This window comes from Perognathus longimembris, chromosome 1 (assembly GCF_023159225.1).
Source record: "Perognathus longimembris pacificus isolate PPM17 chromosome 1, ASM2315922v1, whole genome shotgun sequence".
Lineage (NCBI taxonomy): Eukaryota > Metazoa > Chordata > Mammalia > Rodentia > Heteromyidae > Perognathus > Perognathus longimembris.
Genome location: NC_063161.1, coordinates 31,643,053 through 31,660,980, shown reverse-complemented (window position 1 = coordinate 31,660,980; position 17,928 = coordinate 31,643,053).

Here is a 17,928-nt window from a genome sequence, read left to right as displayed (position 1 = left end):
TCACACTTTCTATGGCTTACTTACTCAACTGGCACTCTACCACTTGAGCCACATCTCTAACTGGTTTTCTGCAGGTTAATTGGAGATGGAGTCTTTCCACCTTTTCTGCTAGAGCTTCCTAGGCCTCTTACCTAGTTAGGATTGCAAGTGAGAGCCCCTGACACCCAGTTAGATTACAGTATTTTTATCTCCTCATACCTATTTTTCTTCATAGACTCTGACTTCTTCATATTTGGCTTGATTTCCTAACCTTTTTTCTTCATTAGGCAACTTCACTACTATTATCTTTTAAACAAATAACATTGTTATTTATATTTTCTTTTAGATCAGAGCTTTCTATCTCTGCTTATGCTTTTTTTTTGTAGTAGTGGGTTATTTTTTTCCCAGCTCTATAATATAAAAAATTATTATGAACTTTAAACTCTGAGACAGCTCATTCATCCAAATGATCTTAGCCCCCTCCAGTGCTTGGTTTCAGCTTTCTCCCTTATTTTCCACTGGTAACATCCTCTTCGCTTTCAATCATGTTCCTAGCACCAGGCAGTCATCCTTCTTCTACTTCATCCCTCATTTATACCTGTTGTCTCTGACCTATGAGGTTCTTTGCCACAGCATCTATTCTGACTGGATCCATTTCTTTGACTTTTTTCCCCCAGTATTGGGACTTGAACCCAGGGCCTATGTGCTATCTCTGTACTTTTTTTACTCAAGACCACAGATTAAGCTTTCCTGACAAAGCTGACTTTGAACCACAGTCCTCAGAATTCTGCTTTCTGAGTAGCTAGGATTACAGGAATGGGCCTCCAGCACTCACCTTTAAAAAGACAACAAACAAAAAACAGCAAGTCTCAAATTTCTATCCATAAATAGTCCTTCTGCTTCAACTTCTCAAATGTTGGAACTAAGGTTGTACCCCACCATCCTTACTTTGGCAATCTGTAGACCTGGTTCCTTGTGAATGAAAAAAAAAATGCTATTTACCCCATGTTTTGAAAAGCTAACCAAAACATCCCTGACTGCTATAGTAGACATTTGTGGTTGTGGGTCTGCATCCATTCCTCTTCTTTCCAAAGGTCTGGGTTTCTGATTGGAGGTCACCATGTTTTCAGAAAAGTGATTCCACAGTCTTGCACTGAAACCAATCAAGTTGGTGTTCCAACCACTGGCTTAGGGTAGGAGAATTGGGGGTTGGGAGAGGTGTGGGGGTGAGCTCTGGTGAGCTGTTGAGAGTGATAGTCAGGTGTTTATTTGTTCTGGAAGATGCTGGGTGCCCATAGGAGGCCTTTCAGAGTTCCTGTTTTACTTGTAGGAAGCCAGACTAAAGATATTCCACATGGAAGGGAAGTCAGAGAAATGGAAGCAGAGCTGCAAACCCCTCAGGAAGCTTACCTTCTTGCAGGATCTTTATTAATGGAACAGATGAGTTTCTATTGTTTAGTTCATCTTGTAATGGGTTTTCTGATTCTGCAGTTAGGACTCCCAACTTATTGTGGTAGTTTAAAACTTTATCTACAACGATTTTTATAAATTAAATTTTATTGGCACGGTGATGTGCAAAGGTGGTACAGTTACATAATAAGGTGAGTACATTTCTTGTCATATTTGTTATACCCTCATTTTTCTTTTCCTTCCATAGTTCAGCTAAGCATATATACAATATCCAATATACCAAAATAAAATACAGTAACCAGGTAGGGTATGCCAAAGGAAATTCACCCAGAACAGTAAACATAATGTCAACAATAGAATCCTCCTGTATCCTTCTCTTGGAGTTGTTTTTGCTTATCTTCATCTTATATAATCATGTGCACATAGCTGTTGAGCTATTGTGATCCACTGATAGGTCTATTCTAGACCTTTGTATGTTTGTTTAGTAGTTGTTTGGTTTTAGATACATAATGTAAAGTCGCTGACCCAAACATGTGGAAATACCATTTAAAAAGAAGTTTGTTATTTTGCAGACCTAGTCTCTACTGTCCCCCCGCCCCAACAGTCATATATCAAGGAGACCATGCGCCTTTGTTCTCTGTGTTCTAGGCTTGTCTCGCTCAACATTATTTGTTCAAGCTCTGACCATTTCCCTACAAATACCAATATTTTATCATTTCTAATCACTATGTAGTATTCCATTGTGTACAGGTACCACATTTTTTGGATCCATTCATCTGTAGTGGGGCATCTGGGTACAATGATTTTTTTTTGATACTCCTGTCCTCAGTGGGTTGGATTGAATCAGTCCCTTTCTCTTGTGACTTGCTTTTTTATGATGTTGAAGGAAGTAAAAAAAGGGCTTTGGTGACTTCTTCCTCTTTCTCCCTACCCTCATCATCACCTCTACTCCCTGTTCCTACCCTCTCTCCCACCCCTTGCTCTAGCCGAAGTCTACTTCCATGTCAGAAGGACCCTCAAGCTGTCTGAAAAGGGTCACATGGCCACTGGTCAAAAAGCACAGAGAAGTTAAAGCAAAAACTAGAACTGTTCAGTTCTGTGCAGCGTCGAAATCTCTCCAGCCCTGGCTGGCACTTTGACAGTACACTGGGTAGGGACTCTAAGATTTTCACTCTGGTTGTCAGAGACTCTAATTGCCAAACCACTTGCTGTGTTTGGTCCTTACCCTTCATAACCATCTGGTTATTAGCAACATGGAATAAATATGATTGCATGCTTGAGCACATAATAGAATCTTCTAAAGAGGATCACACTTCTAAAGCACCACACAAATGCTAACTTTTGTCTTAAATACTATTCTAATGGGACATATGAGTCAATCCGCAAAGCTTCAGTCAGTAGGATGTGTCTTTTACACTTTAAGAATATTGTAATATGAGGAATCAATGATGCATGCATCAAATGACTTTAAATTATCTCATTGCTTATTAGAAATACCACATGCTTCAAGACAAAATCTTTCTATATAAACTTTATTTTACAGTTTAAAAATTCTTGCAAAAGATTTTGTTAAAATGAATATGTTGTTTTAAAAAACTTAGAATTTGTAAATTTCTTATTATGCAATATCAAAACAGTTTGCTTTTTTCCCCTCCTTGTTCACAAAAGGACTAGCTAGAAAATCACTCTGAATTCAGGATTTAAAAATTACATTTCAGTGTACATTTCACTTTCAATGTAGTTAATGCTTTCCACATGTGAAAATCTTCATCTTTGAAACAAAACTCTAGAGAAAACCTCATAAAATTTTCCACTTAAAGCAGTGTGTGTGTGTGTGTGTGTGTGTGTGTGTGTGTGTGTGTGTGTATTTCTCTGGGAAATGATGTAAGGAAAATTAACTAGATTTGGAAACAATACACAGTACTATAATTGCTAGGTACTTAATTGCTTATGGCACATGCCTGCAAAGATTTTCTGTGTAATCCTTACATGTGGGATTACAAGTCATTTGTAAAATAAACCTTTTCTTGTAAAACCTGTCATGTTGCTGGAGCTCTCACCTCCTAAGAAAGCTATTGAACTATAAAAAAAAGTTAATGCTTTAAAAAATGTATAAATTCTATAATTAAATGCCTATAAAGCGTGCAGGCTTAGATTTTACTTTAAACATTATTGATCTACAGGGTTCCAAAAAGATTATGAGAATATTTATTTTCCATTCCGAGTTCTGGAAAAAAAAAAAAAGGCCATGTGTTAAAAGACTCAGCTTTTGATTTACTTGTCCCCTTGTTCACCTCAGCAATTCAGCCTGGAACTGTGAGCGGAAGGAGCTCCACTGATGGCTCAGTGGGTATGAGTTTGGGCTAGCTCTGTCTATTTTGTGAGACTATCACAGAATCTGATACTAGGTGATTTGTAAAGAACTGAGATTTATTTCTCATAGTTCTTGAGTCTGGGAAATCAAAAGTCAAAGAGCCCATACCTGTCAAGGGTCTACTTGGTATGGAAAGGCAAGTTAACATGAGAGAAAGAGAGAGAGAGAGAGAGAAAGAGAGAGAGGGAAGAGGGAGAGAGGCAGAAAAGAAAGATGGCTTAAGTTGAACTCATCAGGAGCCCATTCTAACAATTGGCCTACTGGTGGGATAGTATAACTAACCATTCATGATGGCAACGCCCACTTCTCAATACTGTTGCAGTGGGAATTAACTTTCTAACACAAAAATTTTGGGAGAGCATGTTCAACTTATAGAAAATTAACTTGAGGTCATTTAGATCCTCTGTTTCAGGCTATCCTAGGGCTGTCTTCTATTTAAATACAGCTATAAAGTCATATAGGAGGAAAAGTTGAACCACACACCATTGACTCTTCTTTAAGTCAGCAACATATATTTTACCAAATAACAAAAACTTTTAGATGTGCTTTGCATGGCAAACATATAAAGAATATTTTTTTCTAGTCTAAATAGAAGACTTGTAAGCTTATTATCTTTCTTTCCATTTTATATCCCAAGGAGAGACTCATGGAAATCGAGTGACTTGTCCAAGACAACCGAGTTAGTAAGTGGCAGGGTCAGAAGACAAATCTAGTGTGGATCTAAATGTTAAGGTCCAGTGAGGCCTTTCAACAATGATTCCTTTTCTGTTTCACCAGTAAAACGAAACAAAACAAAAAGTAGCACTGCTTGAAGACCCTAGTTGTTGCTAGCTTTGGGGGTAGAGTCTCTCAACAAAATCAAACACAAGCCTTTCTAGGCTGAGTAGAACTCTAAGTGACAGGCAGATGCTTATGAAGACTAGGATGAGCACTGTTATCCTGGAGTGGTTTCTCTCGTCTTCAAATAGGTCAGGTCTGGAAATGGGGGTCCTGCTAAGGAGAGGTGGTAGATACAAAGGAAATGAACTCATTAAAAAAATCCTCACACTTAGCCTGCCTAATGATGGATGAGCATGTTATGTTAACACAAAAATACCTAAACATAACTTAGAAGCATATCCTGGCAGCTATTTGCATCACGTCTTGTCTGGGCCATAAGAGTGATATGAATTCCTTATACATTGCAAGAATGAGAAAACCACATGCCACTGCCTATCTATGGAAATTTTGAATAACTTTATTGAACTTTATTTTCCTAATTATGGTGTTATTGCTGCTGAAGTTCCACTTTGCTCTAGAATTCTGAGTCTACTAGTAGTGGAATTTCTATGATACTATGTCCATGTGTTTTATGAATAGTGAAGATATTCACAGCTATCCCATTGTTCATTGCAGATACTAGAATTTTTGACAAGGGCAACAAAGCAAACAGTGTTATGGAAGCAGGATAGGGCTTGGTCTCAGGTTGGCACAGTTCTAAAGGAAAGCCGACTGTGCTGCCCATGCCTGCCTGTCAGCAGCTGCTCAACTACAGCTGGAGAACCTTCCATTTCAGTTACTATAAAATCTGCTGTCATCGAACATAGACATCACTGTGTGTTTCTCACTTGCCTTATAAATCTAGCACAGGGCATTTTCCATCATGGCATAAGAGAACCTAAGTTTCGCATAGAACTTGAGCTTTCAGGAAATCTTGGAAGGGCTTAAGCTTTCTATGTCATTGCAGTGCAGGAATCTGTGTTCAAAGAGTGAGTGGTATTCATGAGCATGTATAAGTAGTAGTAGTAAGTAGTATCTGCTCCATCATTTTCCATTTCTATGCAAAGAAAGAAGAAGAAAACATATAGGCATATTGTAAGTATTTTAAAATATAAGCTATGTGTTACTTAGTGACTGGGATAGTGTATAAGAAATATGATACTGGGAACTTTCTTGTATGGACATCAGAGTGTTACAGAAGTGAAGTAAGCTACAGCATCACTAAATGATATGACATTGTGTATTGTAGATACTGACCATTGTTGAATAAAACATCACTATGCAGTACATGACTGAATATGTACAGATATAGGGTAGTAGATATAGGTCAGTGGTAGAGCACTTGTCTAACATGTTCAAGGACCTGGGTTCAGTCCTAGGAAGAGAAGAGAAAAGGAATAGAGACACAATTCACTTTTGTCCCCTCTTCTCTATGGATACTGATTTTTCTCCAACTTAAAAATGCTAAAATACATTTTACCTATTGCTTAACTGAAGCTTCATTTTGAACTTGGAAGAGTAGCTTATCATATTTCTAAATCAATATTTGTGACTCATAAAATATAACTTAAATCAGTTTACTTAGTGCCATAAAGAATGCAGTGGATTATTAATTTGATGTTAGGCTTTGATGTCTGTCTTATTAAAAATGGTCAATTAAAAATATTGTCAATTTGGATAAAACGATTTAAGTCCCTGTTATGCACTAAGGAAATTTAGTCTTTGAGAAATATAGTAGTTTGGAAGGCTTCTGTTCTCCAAGAATTTATAGTTTAGGAGAGCCAAGATAGTTATAAAACCTTGTAAAATAGATTATAATATGAAACTACTATAAAACTGGAACAAGAGCTCAAATGGAAGAAGCCTTTGATACAAGGATACAGCAGCTTGTTTTGGAAGGTGTAGAAAGGAAGGGGTGTGGGGAAGTGAGACAGTAAGTGAAGGTAGACCAGTAACCCCACTGACTGAGTCTAATCCCCTGGGGAAGTTAGCTATGATCTGGAAACAATGTGACAATTATTCCACCAAAGGGGCTAAAGTGTTTATTCACAACCTTCATTGGTTTTGGATCAGGGACTCTCTGGAGGGAGTTACTTTACAGCACTTCTGCTCTGCTAAGCAAGTGGGCAGAGTGTTCTGCTCAGGTGTGTAGGAAATGCTCTGCCAAACACAAACTGCTGCTGGCAGTTGGAAGTCAACCTGTGATATTGAAAGCAAAGTTGAATGCTTATGGGTGGTGGGAAGTTCCCACTACACTATGAAAGACTGATTCTGAGGCCCGAAAGATGTGGAGGCCTTGCGACCTCAGGGACGATGTGGAGCTGAAACAGAACCTAACAGAGCAAGGACATCAACCTTGAAACTTAAGGTTTGGTTACACCAACATCTTACTGTTTTGAAATGCCTTTCCCACCAATTTCTGCTTATTTCAGTTTCATAATTTGTTATTTGCAAGTGAACACTTTTTTCCATAACCATGTAACACATGTTCACCTACTTTTTTCTTTCTCTCAGTCTCCCAAAGCTCTTGGCTATTTCTTGGTAAAAACAAAAGAAAATAAAGCAAAACAAAACAACTTAAGTCATTATTTTAAAAAATTTTGCTCCAGTAATACCAAAAGTACATTATCATTTTATATATATACAGAAAGAAAGAGAGAGGCACTTTCTCTTTTAGTGTTCAATCATGATATAAATTTTGAAGACCTTTTATATGTAATAAAACTCAATGTGTACATTACCAAAGAAAGAAAGAAAAGAGCAAAGACATCAGTCAATACAGGAAAGGAAAAGTCATTTTAAGTATGGAGAATAGCTGGAACAGACACCAAGAGAAGTACAAGTTCAGAATAGTTTAGATAACTAGCATAATTGGTATAACGCTGTCTTCCCCCACTCCTCCTATTATTTTAGTCTTTTTTATTGCTGCTTAGTATTTCAGTATGTTAACTCATTCTTTACTTAGACATTCTTCAGTATTTCAACATCTAGGCTGCATTTACCAGTATGTGTGTGTTTTCACTAAGACAAAGTGGGTAAGATAAATCAAACATCTTGTTGAGTAGATGTTTTAGCACATCTTTGTTGAATCACAGCTATCTCCGACAAATTGGGTCACAGTAGTTCTCAGTCATTCCCCCTGGGAAGAACAAGCAGGTGTACAGGTAGTGGTATGTCCTCTTGTAGGCAAGACACTGGCTTCTTTATATTTTACATTCAATATCATACCACCTGGTACATTGGAGATGCTAAGTGAAATTTGTCACGTAAGAGGGAAAAATCCTTAAGTAGGGAGTGAAAGATGTAATAAGAGAACGTAGTTTATATTTGCGTAAAAGTATTATTATTGTTCACAGTACTCTTTCTCTAACTTTCTACATGTCCTGAAACCTTAGATGTATTTCTTAGATATTTCCTTCTGTGAAGCTTTGAGGTCAGTCAGAAAGCTTTCTTGGGCCCATTTCCTAAAGCCACACTTCCATGACTAACATCAGAATATGTAAAAAGAAAAAAAAAGTTCTTTTAAAAATTCTATATACAAACATTATTTACAGCATGAGGATAAATAGATACCTGTAATATAGAAACATCTGTTCTGACTTCTGGCTTTCCCTTTATTATATTTCAGTCATCAGTCCCTATGTACTCTTTTGTTTAATTTTATCTCTCATTGAAATAGTTCAGGAATCATTTTATATGATTTTCCATGTAAGCTACAAGATGAGCTTACTCACACAGAGATCAACTTTCCTGCTGAATTTAAAAGGACACCTTTATGAGTCACCCCTCAAACTTCTGTTTTTCTTGCTAAGACTCAATTTTTAGGGTCTCTTGCTTCTCCTTTATCTCCACCTCCTATTCTTGCTCTTCCTCCTCTCCTTATCCTCCACTCCTTTTTTCCTTCTCTTTTTCTTCTTCTTCCTAATACCTTCTTCTTCTTCCTTTTTTTTCATTCTCAAAATCAATAGCTGACATTATTTTCCCAAGTCATATATTTTTATTACAATGTAGCTTACAGAATGAGCAACAAACTAAAAGCTGCTTTGGGGTGTGTATTGTGGGCTGGAGATTGAGCTTATTCATTAGCTGAGTGACTCACACCTCAAGAATACTGCCTTGCTCAGCAGAACCACAAATGAATCCAGCAATGGAACTTCTGATAGTTAACCCTGAAAACAGTAAGCTTGTAAGCAAGGGTCTATCTACGCTAGTATTTCCCAAATTGCTTTCAGAGTGGCATTAAATTTCTTCAAATTGCTAAGAGGTATTTTGCAAAAAAATTATTCTAATTAAATTAGTTTGGGAGATTCTTCATATTCTAGCTAATTTCTGGAAAGTTTATAAGGCAGAGGCAGAATAGCATGTTACAACTGTTTACATACTTATTTTTATGCTGCATTTGCAGCTAAAGATAGATTCTTAAGATAGTGGGAATGGTTTCTTAAATAAGACAGTTGGGGTAGTTTCTCTTTCTACCAACTTGAGCAGATGACTCTTCTGATCCAATAAGTAAAGGTATTCACTAAGTATTGCCTTAATACTGGTATAAAACGATCCTTTGACTAAAGGCTTCTTTAATCCTAATAAGGCTCAAAGGCAACTCTTAGAAGGGTCAGATAATTTCCAAATGGCATCCTGTCTCAGGATGAAGCTCAAGAATACTGATAGGAAAGTTCATAATGATTAGGATTGAATGAAAATTTATCAGACATGCAAAGAAACAGAAAAACAATCTATTATAAGATGGGAAATGAGTAAGTAGAAACATTGAAATTATATATATTAGAATTATAAGCAAGGACATTAAGACAGTTATAATCACTTCCACAAGTTTGTATGGTAAAGTACAGAAATTATTAAGCAGGTTAAGTAAACATATGGGAAATACAGAAAACATTCAAATTGAGCTTCTAGAAATGAAAAGCAATATCTGAAATGTAAAAGGAAATTTACTAAGATGTACAGGATAAAACATTAAATAACAATGACATAGCAACAGGCACTATGAAAAATAAAACTCATGACAAAAAAGTGGAACAAATGAAGAGGGCATTGCTGAGCTATGAAATGCTCTTAAACGACCTCATGTAGGTATTTAAAGTCCAAAGAAAATGGTGGTAGAAAGAATATTTAAAGAAGTAATGATCAGATATTCTCAAAATGGCATGTAAACTGTAACCAACAAGCTCCAAGAACACAAAGAAATGGGAAAACTATGCTAAGGCATATCATCGTTAAATTATTTAAAATAGTGCCAAAGAAAGATCTTTGAAAGTTGTTATGAACTTCAAGTATTTGTACAAAGGAGGTGCCATTTAACAAGGCCATTCATAAATGCAATGAATCTTGTCAAATGTCACCCCTTCAACATGCTCACTTCCTTTCAACCCTTCCCTTATTTTTCTTAATTTTGTGTTATATACAGTGGGTTCTTGGCTATATTCTCCCCCAATTTCCCCTTTCATTCGTCTCCCCCTCTCCCCTTGGTCTTACTCCCTTCTAGCATGTACCCATTTCTGGGTGTTGATATTGTTGGAATTTGAAAGATTCTTAAAAGCAGCTGGACAGAAAACACCACAATCTATACAGAGAAAGGGGTGACAAGAATTATGGCAGACTTCTTGTTAGAAACAATGCAAACCAATAGAGAGTGGAACATCTTTAAAGTGCTGAAAGAAAAAAATTGGGTCAACTTTGAATTGAAAACCTAGCAAAAATACCTTACATACAAAATGAAAATGAAATTTCTTTTATGCATATTAAAGCTGAAAAATCCATTTCAGCAGACTTGAGCAAGATGTCTTGTTAAAAATAAGTTCTTCAGACAAATGGAAAATTATATAAAAAGAAATCTGAGCAAGGCACTTGTTGCTCATACTTTTTATTCCAGTCACCTCATGAGGCTGAGATCTGGGGAAGGAGGCTCAAAGTCAACCTGGGAAAGAAAGCCCATGAGCTGTTTTCTTATCTTCAGTTAACCATTGAAAAGCCAGAAGTCTATTGTGGCTCACATTGTAGAGCATTAGCCTTAAGCAAAGAAACTCAGGGAAAACACCTAGTTCCAGTATTCAAGCCCCAGTACTGGCATCAAAAAAAGAAAGGAAAGAAAAGAAAGCTGTACCTACAAAAATACTGAAAAGTATATAATTCATGATAAAGATACAGAATCCATAATAAAGATTACCTAGATAGTACTAGATATTAGTACAGATAAATATTTAAAAAGTGTTTTCTTATTTAAAAAATCTGTTTGTGATATTTGTCCTTAACTAGAAGTTTCTTACATATAATGTAGTATATAGAATATTTATGATGCTTATAGAGTAAGATATATGACCATAGTAGCAATAAAACTTGGAAGTGGGGCAAAAAGTGTGCTGCCTTTAATCTTAGATATTCAGGTGAGACGTGAGGATTGTTGTTTGAAACCAGCACAAGCAGGTAGTCCATAAGACTATCTCTTCAATTAACTACAAAAAAATAAAGCCAAAGGGGTGACTCAAGTGGTAGAAAGCTAGACTTGAGCAAAAAAGCTAAGGGACAATTCCCATGACCAGAGTTCAGGTTCTAGTACCAGAAAACAAAACAAAACTATATATTAGATTATACTAAATTAAAGATGTATATAACTAGATATCAAACAACTACTAAAACAGAACAAAATAATTATACCTAAAAGGCCATCAAAAGAAGTAAACTGAATTGTACAAATACTTAATCAAAGGGAAGCTAGAAAATATGAAAGAGAGTAACAACAAAAACAAATGAGTCAACTAAAAAGCATCAAGAGGGAGGGATTTAAACCACATTGAGGAACACAGCCTGAGCTCTTAAGCAAGTAAACAAGTTAACTTTGATCTCCTATCTGCATTAAATTTCTCTCACAATGTTGTACAGCTGAAGGTTAGAAACTTGAACTAATCATGGTTACAACAGCAAAGTGATCTTGGCAGTGGTTCCTTTGCTGACTTAATCATATCATAGAAAGATGTCTAAGAAGTTCAGCCAAGAGACACTCTGCTGAAGGCACTTTCCATTGCTTCTCTTGCAGAGTACTTACATAATTTAGATTGCTATAATGTAACAACCCAGGCATTGTTTAAAAGGAATTTGTACAGTAACTATTTCATCCTACAAGGCCAAGACATAGAATCAGTAGGACAAAGACTTTTCTTTATCCTCCCAAGAACAAGGAAACTTGGGCCTGACTCTTCTTTGTGGGATGGTGTTTGCTCTTTTGGAGCCCACTTGCTTCTTTTCAGATCCTACTATTGTCAGACTCATGATCTGGTCTGCGGATGCCTTTTCTTCCCAGAACACTTTCTTCCACTCCATTCTGACCCACCTTGTTTCCATTCATCTTGAACATCTTAATTCAGAAATTTGCCTCTGCCTGTCCTCAGGTCCCTAGTTCATCCTTACCTCAGATTCTCATCCTGTTTTGAAGTCATAGAATGGAATATGATTGAATAGTAGAGATGGGAGTAAGACATTCTAAGTGCATTTGTTCACTTTCTTAGTTCAACAGTCTAGTCTTCTGCCTGTGGGCTGCTCCCTCCTCCACCTTTTTAAAAGAATGTCTGAGCTTTCTCGCATAGATTTGGAGAAAGCATGGAGGAAAATCTTGAGAAACATGTAATTCAAGAAACTGGGGAAGGATAGATAGTACTAGAGGTGACAGAAAAGTGGACTCAGACAGAACGAGTTGAGGCACAATACAGGAGGGAGAAGAAAGAGCAGCAGGGATTTGAACTGGGGTTGGGATTTGGGGAGAGTTTGGGTAATAGAGTATGCAAGAAGATATTGGAAAACTATGGGACCTGTAGACCATATCAGAGGAAGACAAAAGGGAAAGAGAATATCAAAATCCATTTTTATAGGCCACATATGGAATCCCCTTTGATAATCCTTGAGAGGCACCATGAAGGATAGACATTTCTTTAGTGGGATTTTGGTTGCAGGATTTGGCTCCGTGAATGTGATCATTCCAAAGGGCATTGTAAAATAGTTGCTGGAGTATTTAGTAAACATTGTCCATTCCCCTTGCTTTTCAAAGGTCTCCAAATCTCTTCTGGGAACTGACCCTCTTGTTTTTGCTTTTCCCAGAACTGATTTGAACTCCAACTCTAATGTAGAGTAAAGATGGCCTATCAAAATACCGTGTAGATGCAGGCCCTGGTGGCTCACACCTATATAATCTTAGCTATTCAGGAGGCTGAACATGGTTTGAAGCCAGCCCAAGCAGGAAAGTCCATGAGACTGTACTCTGCAATAAAATACCAAAAAAAGCCAGAAGGAGTTGTGACTGAAGCAGGAGAGTGCTAGCCATGAGCAAAAAACAGCTTAGGGACAGTACTCAGGCCCTCAGGCTCTCAGTTGATAGTCCTTTTGAAATGTGCATACTGTCTATTTTAAATGAAAGTCCATCAGAATAGTTAGGGAGAAGGAAGCACTGTTTGCCTTTGACCATTCTTTTGGGAATGACCCCAAAGGCCAACAAGTAGAGCTATAAGGAGAGACATGAAGTCTTGTGACATTGAACCCTACACCAATCCATGCTGCCCTTGGCCCTGGGCCTTTTCACTCCATCAGCCAATAAATTAACACCCTCTCCCCTCCTTTGGCTTATACAAGCATGAGCAGCAATTTTGACTACTAGGGAAAAAAATCTAATCATATGATATCCACTAATATCTTTTGTCACATATGATGAAAACTTGTTTCTGTGATTAAATGATTAAACTCCATGGGGACAGGAACAATCTGTTTTCTCTACTATCTCTTCACCACTTAATCTAATGTCTAGAATATTCTTTGGATATGTGATTAAATGCATCCTAATCAACATGTTGTATAGTGTTTGAGTTTTGTCTGGTTCCCTGCTCTCTTAGGACTAGGAATGTTTGTCTTGCTCATTTTTATTGTAGAAGGCTTAAAGCATATTAGCTATTTCATAAGTGTTGGCAGAATGAAGGAAGCAGGGAAAATAGAAAATAAAGCTTCAGAAAGGAACTATAATGTCCATATGGAAAGGCCAGTTAACTTGATTTTTATAAATTGATATCCCAGATCCATATATTTAATGACTGTGATGTAAAAATTTAGCTGTTATAACAGACTTAAAACTACTTTTCCTTTCTCCATTATTTTATATCATCCAAAGAGAAGATAACTTTTTACTAGTAGATTCTTACAATTCCTTGATCTAAGAAGGCCTACAGCTCTCTGTGTACAGGACTGAACATCAAGCTATAAGAGCTATCTTTCTAGATATTTAAAATTCTAGCTGGTTAAAAGTATAAAAAATGAAGACCTTCCCAAGCCTGTGAATCATTCTATTCCTCCTCATATATGCCTATTCCTGCAATGAGTCTGTTTTGAGAAAGAAGAAAACTTAAAAAAAAATCATTTCTCTCCATGTTCATATACTGTATGAAGAAAAAAGGATTTCTTGGGGAAAAATTGGATAGTGTGAATTCCCATCCATCTTTACCGGGAGGGGGAGAAGCTGTGATTGCATCAAAGTGTGTTGGGGGCCATATTTTTGTTAGGGCAGTGCAGCATGGGGAGCAGGTCCCTGATACAAGGCAAAGCATTTCTCTTCTCCAACAAGCTCCATCAAACTCCAAGAAACAAGAAGCAAATAGTAAATGAAAGAGGACTTCCCTTTGCCAGTTCATCTTCTCTCATCTTTTCTACCTTTCTTTGCCTCTCACAGTGAAGTGACCCATTAAGTTCACAAAGTTGAGCCAGTCATGCACAGATGTCTCAGATTTCTTGGGTTGATTTTTATCAATTAATGAATGCATGATGTAGTTGGAAACTGTGGCAGTACATTCTCACTCCAAAGAGTTGAGAGATTATATAAAAAGATGAAAATCAAGTAATGTAGTTTTAATGGATCATGATTATAAACAGATCTGAAAGAGACAATTAGCACTTACTTTTGTGTTGAAAGAGGATTTAAAGCTAAAAGAGGGAAATACTTCCTTCTTTTTACAGTTTATATAACACCAGAAGTGTTCCTTTCACATTAGGAAAAAGAAATGTGTCTCTCTCTGCTACTGTCCAGCTTAACTTTTCCCTCTACAGGAAGCAATGGTAGACCTATGGAGTAATTCTTTTCTTAAAGAGAGGCAACAGAAAAGGTTGCTGCCATTGAATCAACAGAGGAGTAACACTGTAAGTATCTTGCCATGATGTTTATATATCAGCTATATTGAATCCTCAATAATGGTTTTTAGTATGAGTATTTTATTTGTGCTATTAACATGACATAATGTAGCTGGGTGTTAGTGAGTGGCTCATTCTGTAATCTTAGCTACTCAGGAGGTTGAGTTCTGGAGGACTGAGGTTCAAAGCCAGTCCAAACAGAAAAGTCAGAGACTCCATCTCCAATAAACCAGAAATCAACCAGAAAACCAAGGTGGAAGTGTGGCTCAAGTAGTAGAGTGACAGCTGAACAAGCAAGACAAGCAAGAGCATGAAGTACTGAATTCAAGCCCCAGAACTGACAACAAAAAAAGATATACTGTCATATACTATCAGTCATTTTTCTACTTCTTTATATTTATCCTAAGTGGTTAGTATACAGTATATACTTAGGTATAGTCTAAGTGCTTATTAAATGTGTAATAAAACTATACAATAAATATAAGTTTGTTTTTGCACGTATTTGTTAAATAGTTTCTCTAATTTTTTTTAATGGTACTGGACTTTGAACCCAGGGTTTCATGTTTGCTGGGCTGGCCTCTGCCATGAGCCACACATCTGACCCTTTTTTGAACTAGTTACTTTTTGAGCTTAGATCTTGTTTCCTGCCTAGGATCATGCCCAGAACCCAAATGCACCTACTTTAGGACTCCCAGCATACTGGATGACAAACATTGTTACCACACACAACCTTTTCCATCCAGATACGAATCTCACAGAATATTTTTGCTCAGGCTGCCCTCACACTGTGATCTTTGTAATCTCACTTATGCTTATAATCCTAGCTATGTTCCTACATACCAGTATCCAGTTTCATCTACACTTTTGTCTGTCTTTTGGGGTGGGGAGTAAGACTAAACTAGTAAGATTTAATGTATATAACTCTTCATAACTATGTGCCTAGAGTGTCTATAGTATCTGAAAGTCCATTTGACAACTTTTTTTTTTTTTTTTGACCAGTCCTGGGCCTTGGACTCAGGGCCTGAGCACTGTCCCTGGCTTCTTCCCGCTCAAGGCTAGCACTCCGCCACTTGAGCCACAGCGCCGCTTCTGGCCGTTTTCTGTATATGTGGTGCTGGGGAATCAAACCTAGGGCCTCGTGTATCCGAGGCAGGCACTCTTGCCACTAGGCTATATCCCCAGCCCCTATTTGACAACTTTTTAAAAACAACATTTAAACATTATTAAACATTATTGAACCTTAGTTTTAATAGCCTTGAATTGCCATCATTGGCTAATATTCCCTCATATGTAGGACAGATTGTTTCTCAAGGTGAAATTTGCAAATTAACAAGAAAAAAGAAAGTTTGATCAGGTTATATCACATCAAATAATATTTGTAAGTATTAATACATAAGCAAATATAGATGAATTAAAATAGTTGTTTGGTTATCAGGGTTTTTGTTTTTTGCTTCTTTTTTTATTTGTAATTTACTATACTGAACCTTTGAGATATATTCTCTTGGAGGGTTGATAGTGATAGACTTTTCTTATTGACAGTGGCCTAAAAGACTGTGATTCCTCTGACACCAGTCGCTCATGCCTGTAATCCTAGCTACCCAGGAGGTTGAAATCTGAGGATTGTGGTTTGAAACCAGCTCAGGTAGGAGAGCTTATGAGGCCCTTATCTCCAATAAACAACTCAGAAAAATCCAGAAGTGGTTCTGTGGCTCAAGTGGTTGAGGGCTAGCCTTGAGTAAAAGACACTCAGGGGTAGTGCCCATGCCCTGAGTTCAAGCCTGAGGGCCACAAAATAAAATAAAACAAATAAAAAAATTATGATTCCTAACATTAACCACACAGATGAAAGGTGTAAGGAAGTTGAGATATGGGGCAGATTGCATTCCCCAAAGGCAGTTACCAAATGTGTATTTTTTTTTTTTTACATTTGTTTCTCTTGAATATGAAAGGTCTAGAACTATGGTGAAAGTGACCCTATGTTCCATTCCAAGTTGAGTCAAAAGGTGGTATAGCTTGTCTTAGTGCTTTCACATACATGGTCTTGAAACAGCTACCATGCTGAGTGGGGTAGCCCACACACAGAGGCTGTGTGGGGTAATAAAGTGATTATTATAGTTTTAAGATCCTTTTTATTTTTAAAACTGAGCCTCATGCAGCAATAGATAATTGCAAGATAGAATGGAATTCTCTTTAATTTTCTAAGTAGAACTTTGTGTCCACACTAGCTAAGGAGTCTTATCTTTTGATTATATAACATTCTTTTGATCACAAAACAATAAACAGTAGAAAAAGAAGTCTGAACTATCAATTATATAACAACTCATGTCCATCTTATCTCAGTAGTCAAGACTACTGGAAAAAAACACAAAATCTTGACAAAATTAAGTGTGTACAAAAAAACTAGGATATGGGAATGGCCACCTACAGACTATATACAAATTATACTAACTTATTTGACTTTCTAGAATGTACTTTTTTGTGCATAACTGATCTTACTATGGGCATAGATTTTTTTCTGTTTTATTCATGTCACAAAGCCTAGAATAGTGTTGTTACAGAGATTCAATAGTGTTAAACAAATACAATGAATGTTAATACATCTGGCTACAAAAGCACTAACAGTTATTACTGGCAGGTAGAAATATGTGTGGTTTTCTGTATTTCTTGAAATTTCTCCACCATAATCATGGATTGCTTTCCTAAAGCACTTGTACATAGTATTTTATTTTAGGATAAAAGCATTATTATGGGGTCCTTTATTGTGGATTGCTTTTGTAAAGTACCTGTACAAGGCCTTAGTGTTTTATTTTAGAATAATAAAAGGGCATGTGTGCATGCGCACGTGTGTGCACACAAACATATCCAAATAAAGATACCTATTAGCTAAAAATGCATTATCATATAGCTTGATAGAAGGCTTTTTTATATCTGGGCCTGGTTAATAATAAATTAAGATTTTCATAGCCACAATATTGTTGACAAGGTGTTATGGAAATACAAATTTCTGTTAAGGACTGAAGTAATTTATTTCACTTATTTTATTATCTCACTGTGATCATTTAAGCCCAGTGTTTTGGCATGAGCTCTAAACATTTTAGGCATAATAATCCTCTAGGGTCCTGTTACATGCCAATTTAAAAACATCAGCTTGTAATATTATTCCAAAAAAATGTCCCCAAGAGAAAATTTCTTAGCACTACAATGATTGCATGTCGATTTTGACTGATTGTACT